The sequence below is a fragment of the Oncorhynchus mykiss genome, chromosome 30 (assembly GCF_057628025.1).
Source record: "Oncorhynchus mykiss isolate SJ-2025 chromosome 30, ASM5762802v1, whole genome shotgun sequence".
Classification (NCBI taxonomy): domain Eukaryota; kingdom Metazoa; phylum Chordata; class Actinopteri; order Salmoniformes; family Salmonidae; genus Oncorhynchus; species Oncorhynchus mykiss.
Genome location: NC_143051.1, coordinates 15,291,007 through 15,298,431, shown reverse-complemented (window position 1 = coordinate 15,298,431; position 7,425 = coordinate 15,291,007).

Below are 7,425 nucleotides of genomic sequence, written 5' to 3'. Positions count from 1 at the left end.
AGTGTGTGTGCAACGATTGAATAACATGTATGTGTACATTTATTTTGCGACACAGGCTGTGTGGTCTGCATGTGAGAGATTGCTGAGTACTCTGTCATTCACTCTCACTATTATCCTCCAGAGGGCAGTGCTGTTTAAAATACATCTACGGTGGTGCGAGGACTCAACAAAGTGGTGTCTCCATAGGTCTACATTTGATATGTAATTCCTTATCACACATATTTCCTTCAGTATTTTATGAATAAATAAACATCATAAACACAGATAAATGTTTGATCGGTCTTATTATGGGACTTTGACCTCATCTACATTTCGATTGAGTCAGTCTGAGCGTGGTGTCTAGGTAAGTGTTTGTGTTGGTCAAGGCCCATGTCATTGTCTCATAACACCCACTTACTGTGTCGTTCTCTGTCAAACACACCTGTTTAATGGTACCTGGTTAGAGAGGACAGCAGTGTCAATGGAGGGAGCGATTCATTCTCACAAACAATACTAGTCAAAAGTTTGGACACACCTACTCATTCAAAGTTTTTTCTTTATTTTACTATTTTCTACATTGTAGAATAATAGTGAAGACATCAATACTATGAAATAACAAATATGGAATCATGTAGTAACCACAAAATTGTTAAATCAAAATATAGTTTATATTTGAGATTCTTCAAAGTAGCCAGCCTTTGCCTTCATGACAGCTTTGCACACGCATGGCATTCTCTCAACCATCTTCACCTGAATGCTATTCCAACAGTCTTGAAGGAGTTCTCACATATGCTGAGCATTTGTTGGCTGCTTTTCCTTCACTCTGCGGTCCAATTCATCACAAACCATTGGGTGATTGTGGAGGCCAGGTCATCTGATGCAGCAATGCATCATTCTCCTTCTTGGTCAAATAGTCCTTACACAGCCTGGAGGTGTGTAGGGTCATTGTCCTGTTGAAAAACAAATGATAGTCCCACTAAGCGCAAACCAGATGGGATAGTGTATCCCTGCAGAATGCTGTGGTAGCCATGCTGGTGCCTTGAATTCTAAATAAATCACTGACAGTGTCACCAGCAAAGCACCATCACACCTCCTACTTCCTACTTCACGGTGGGAACCACACGTGGAGATCATCTGTTCACCTACTCTGCGTCTCACAAAGACACAGCGGTTGGAACTAAAAATATCACATTTGGACTCATCAGAACAAAGGACAGATTTCCACTAGTCTAATGTCCACTGCTTGTGTTTCTTGGCCCAAGCAAGTCTCTTCTTATTATTGGTGTCCTTTAGTTGTGGTTTCTTTGCAGCAATTTGAAGGCCTGATTCACACAGTATCCTCAGAAAAATTGATGTTGAGATGTGTCTGTTACTTGAACTCTGTGAAGCATTTATTTGGGCTGCAATCTGTTTTGCATTTAACTCTAATGAACTTGTCCTCTGCAGCAGAGGTAACTCTGGGTCTTCCTTTCCTGTGGCGGTCCTCATGTGAGCCAGTTTCATCATAGCGCTTGATGGTTTTTGTGACTGCATTTGAAGAAACTTCAAAAGTTCTTGACATTTTCCGGATTGACTGGCCTTCCTGTGTGATGGCACGGAAGGGGAGTGCTGCCGTCTTATCGGCTCTTAACCAACCACGCTTTTGTTTGTTTTTTCATGTTGTCCGTAACTTGTTTTGTACATAATGTTGCTGCTATGTCTCTGGACATTTGAACTGCAGTTGCTCAACTCAAACTGGACGAAGAGTTTTTCTTCAATGAGTCGGACGGGAAGGATTTACTACCACAGACACCCGACCAGGCCCAGATCCCCATGATTCGCCGGAGAAGGAAACAGATATTTTGCGGAAAAAGATCAGGGTGCCTTGCGAGGATCAGACGACGAGTGGCTAATCTGCCCTTGCCTTCCGTCCTGCTAATCGCTGGGAAATGAATGGGACGAGCTGAAAGCACGTATATCCTACCAACGGGACATTAAAAACTGTAATATCTTATGTTTCACAGAGTCGTGGCTGAACGACTAAATTAAGAACATGCAGCTGGTGGTTTAAACACTCCAACGGCAGGACAGAACAGCAGCCTCTGGTAAAACACGGGCGGGGGCCTATACATATATGTGAACAACTTCCGGTGTACGATATCTAAGGAAGTCTTGAGGTTTTCCTCGCCTGAGTTAGAGTATCTCATGATAAGCTGTAGACCACACTACTAGAGAGTTTTCATCTGTATTTTTCGTAGCTGTCTACATACCACCACAGACACTAAAACTAAAACCGCCATAAGCAAACAGGAAACAGGTCATCCAGAGGCAGCGCTCCTAGCAGCCGGGGACTTTAATGCAGGGAAAATGAAATCAGTTTTACCTAATTTCTATCAGCATGTTCAATGTGCAACCAGAGGAAGAAAAAAAATCCAGACCACCTTTACAACACACACTGATTCCTGCTTACAATAAGAAATTAAAGCAGGAAGTACCAGTGACTCACTCTATAATAAAGTGGTCAGATGAAGCAGATGCCAAACTACAGGACTGCTTTGCTAGCACAGACTGGAATATGTTCTGGGATTCTTCCGATTGCATTGAGGAGTACACCACATCAGTCACTGGCTTTATCAATAAGTGCATTGAGGACGTTGTCCCCACAGTGGCTGTACGTACATACCCCAACCAGAAGCCATGGATTACAGGCAACATTTGCACTGAGCTGAAGGGTAGAGCTGCCGCTTTCAAGGAGCGGGACTCTAACCTGGAAGCTTATAAGAAATCCCGCTCTGACGAACCATCAAACAGGCAAATCGTCAATACAGGACTAAGATCGAATCGTACTACACCAGCTCTGACTCTCGTCGGATGTGGCAGGGCTCGCAAACTATTACAGAGTACAAAGGGAAGCACAGCTGAGAGCTGCCCAGTGACACAAGCCTACCAGACGAGCTAAATAACTTCTATACTCGTTTCTAGGCAAGAAATACTGAAACATACATGAGAGCATCAGCCGTTCCGGGTGACTGCGTGATCACGCTCTCCGCAGCCGATGTGAGTAAGACCTTCAAACAGGGGCCAGACGGATTACCAGGATGTGTACTCCGACCATGTGCTGACCAACTGGCAAGTGTGTTCACTGACATTTTCAACCTCTCTCTGTCTGAGTCTATAATACCAACATGTTTCAAGCAGATCACCATAGTCCATGTGCCCAAGAACACTAAGGTAACCTGCCTAAATGACTACCGACCGATAGCACTGTAGCCATGAAATGCTTTGAAAGGCTGGTCATGGCTCACATCAACACCATTATCCCAGAAACCCTAGACCCACTCCAATTTGCATACCACACCGACAGATCCATAGATGATGCAATCTCTATTGAACTCCCCACTGCCCTTTCCTACTTGGACAAAAGTAACACCTATGTGAGAATGCTGTTCATTGACTGCAGCTCAGCGTTCAACATCATAGTGCCCCCAAAGCTCATCACTAAGCTAAGGACCCTGGAACTAAACACTTCCCTCTGCAACTGGATCCTGGACTTCCTGACCGGCTGCCCCCAGGTGGTAAGGGTAGGTAACAACACATCCGCAACGCTGATCCTCTACATGGGGGCCCCTCAGGGGTGCGTGCTCAGCTCCCTCCTGTACTCCCTGTTCATTCATGACTGCATGGCCAGGCATAACTCCAACACCATCATGAGGTTTGCCGATGACACAACAGTGGTAGTCCTGATCACCGACAATGATGAGACCGCCTATAGGGAGGAGGTCAGAGACCCGACCATGTGGTGCAAGGACAACAACCTCTCCCTCAACATAATCAAGACAAAGGAGATGATTGTGAACTACAGGAAAAGGAGGACTGAGCATGCGCCCATTCTCTTCGATGGGGCTGTAGTTGAGCAAGTTTAGAGCTTCAAGTTCCTTGGCGTCCACATCACCAACAAACTAACATGGTCCAAGCACACCAAGACAGTCGTGAAGAGGGCACGACAAAACCTATTCCACCTCAGGAGACTGAGAAAATTTGGCATCATTCCCCAGATCCTCAGTTCCTCAAAAGGTTCTACAGCTGCACCATCAAGAGCATCGCTGCCTGGTATGGCAAGTGCTCGACCTCCGACGGTAAGGCACTACAGAGGGTAGTGCGAATGGCCCAGTACATCACCAGGGCCAAGCTTCCTGCCATCCAGGACCTCTATACCAGGTGGTGTCAGAGGAAGGCCCTAAAAATTGTCAAACCGTAGTCGTAGACTGTTCTCCTTGCTACCGCACGGCAAGCGGTACTAGAGCGCCAAGTCTAGGTCTAAGAGGCTCCTAAATATCTTCTACCCCCAAGCCATAAGACTCCTGAAGAGCTAATAAAATGTCTACCCAGACTTTTTGCATTGCCATCCCCTCTGAAACGCTGCTGCTACTCTCTGTTATTATCTATGCATAGTCACTTTTATAACTATAAAATATTACCTTAGCCTGTTTTGTGTTGGGTTTTGTGGGTGGTTGTTTCCTGTCTTTGTGTTTGTTGCACCAGATAGGGCTGTTTCGGGTTTTCCACGTTTATTGTTTTGTATTATGTTCAGTTTTCTTATTAAAAAACATGAACTTCAACCACGCTGCATTTTGGTCCACCTCTCCTTCCCAGGAAGAATCCCATAACACTGGGACTGAGTAGCAGGCAGTTTACTCTGGGCACGCTTTTCATCCAAACGTGAAAATGCTGCCCCCTATCCCAAACAGGTTAAGGGCTTGTAAGTAAGCAACACACACACACACACACACACACACACACACACACACACACACACACACACACACACACACACACACACACACACACACACACACACACACACACACACACACACACACACACACACACACACACACACACACACACACACACACACACACACAAACAAAGGTAACCTGTTGTGTTCGGCGCATGTGACAAATACTATTTTATTTTATTTGATAAAGTAATGATGGACTGTCATTTCTCTTTGCTTATTTGAGCTGTTCTTGCCATAATATGGACAAGGCCTTTTACCAAATTGGTATTTCTTCTGTATACGACCCCTACCTTGACACAACACAACTGATTGGCTCAAACACAGGAAAGAAGGAAAGAAATTCCACAAATAAAATGAAAAAGGCACGCATGTTAATTGAAATGTATTCCAGGTGACTAACTCACAAAGCTGATTGAGAGAATGTCAAGAGTGTGCAAAGCTGTCATCAAGGCAAAGAGTGGCTACTTTGAAGAATCTCAACTTTAACATATATTTTGATTTGTTTAACACTTTTTTGGTTACTACATGATTCCATATGTGTTATTTCATAGGTTTGATGTCTTCACTATTATTCTACAATGTTGAAAATAGTAAAAATAAAGAAAAACCCTAGAATGAGTAGGGTGAGTACCGACCAATCCCTCCCTAACCCGGACGACGCTAGGCCAATTGTGCGTCGCCCCACGGACCTCCCGGTCGCGGCCGGTTACGAGCCTGGGCGCGAACCCAGGGACTCTGATGGCACAGCTGATAACCACTGCGCCACCCGGGAGGCCTGCCATAAGCTATCTCTACAGCCCCTCTAGCAGTGTATACTATAAGGTTAATTGTGAAGTGATGTGTGCATTAGCTGTGTTTATGGTTCATCTGGTGTTAGGGTTCAGCCTAGGGACATACCATTGTGGCTCCTGAGGTTTGACAGGGAGTTTGAGCTACCCTGCTCAGCTCTAACTCTGAATCTCCATGTCACAGGCAAGAATACTTACTCATGGTTCAAACCACAGGGAGCTTCATTCTATTCCGTCCTCCCCTCCATACACTCCTGCATGTGTATGGAGAGCTGACTGGTTGTGCTAGCTTTAATCACACGTACGGTGCCATCAACTATAAACACCCTTTGACTTAGGAGTTAATGTTTTAAGTTAAAATGTTACCCTAATTTCAACCTTTACAACACTGGTTGAAATGAGATGAAAACCGTAATGGTTGATTTCTTTTTTCAAATAGTGGATTTTCCATGCTGATTCCAAATCACAGTACGTTGACAAATGACATTGAAACAATGTTGATTCCACCAGTTTGTGCCCACTGGAAAGGAGGTCTACAGATTTCCCAGTGTGTGTGACTCTGTTCTTCCTAAAATAGTTTGTCTTGTTCTGCCAGAGGCTGTCTCTGCACATTTACCCTACACACAGGAGAGGAAACACACACACACACTCTGTCAACGATTTGTGTATAGGTGGCAGGGAAGTCAAAATGTAGTGTAATGGAGTCTTTTAATAAATGTCCACGTAAGCTGCTGCTGAGATGTACAGGATATTGGATACCATGAGCTGCTGCTGAGATGTACAGGAGATTGGATACCATGAGCTGCTGCTGAGATGTACAGGAGATTGGATACCATGAGCTGCTGCTGAGATGTACAGGAGATTGGATACCATGAGCTGCTGCTGAGATGTACAGGAGATTGGATACCATGAGCTGCTGCTGAGATGTACAGGAGATTGGATACCATGAGCTGCTGCTCAGATGGAGACATTACTATACACCTTCCACTACATACAATATGCCTACTGACAGCTACATGTGTAAGAAACATCAAATGTTATCACTCTGTGTTGGACAGTGTAATTTACAACATACATTATATAGCCTACTGTGTGTGTTAGCTGTGTCTACTGTGTGTATTCTCATTTAGCAGTCATCTGATGCAGAATCCCATTCCAAGTTCCCATTCCAAGTTCCCCAGCAGAAGATTTACCATTGGAATGTCTCCAATGTCTGTGTTTGTTGGAAAACCTATTGCACATTTCTTTGACTAATGTCATCACATAAACACATTATCTAATGATCTGCGGATCACCATGGTGATGATGTTGTGGTGACCAATCAGGTGGGCTGAATGATTGTTGAAGTAACATTTCAATCCTCTCAAACAGGAGATCTAGAGTGAGTCTGGAGTACTGTAGGAAGTACACTATACAGTGCCTTGCGAAAGTATTCGGCCCCCTTGAACTTTGCGACCTTTTGTCACATTTCAGGCTTCAAACATACATAACATAACATACATACATACATTCAAACATAAAGATATAAAACTGTATTTTTTTGTGAAGAATCAACAACAAGTGGGACACAATCATGAAGTGGAATGACATTTATTGGATATTTCAAACTTTTTTAACAAATCAAAAACTGAAAAATTGGGCGTGCAAAATTATTCAGCCCCTTTACTTTCAGTGCAGCAAACTCTCTCCAGAAGTTCAGTGAGGATCTCTGAATGATCCAATGTTGACCTAAATAACTAATGATGATAAATACAATCCACCTGTGTGTAATCAAGTCTCCGCATAAATGCACCTGCACTGTGATAGTCTCAGAGGTCCGTTAAAAGCGCAGAGAGCATCATGAAGAACAAGGAACACACCAGGCAGGTCCGAGATACT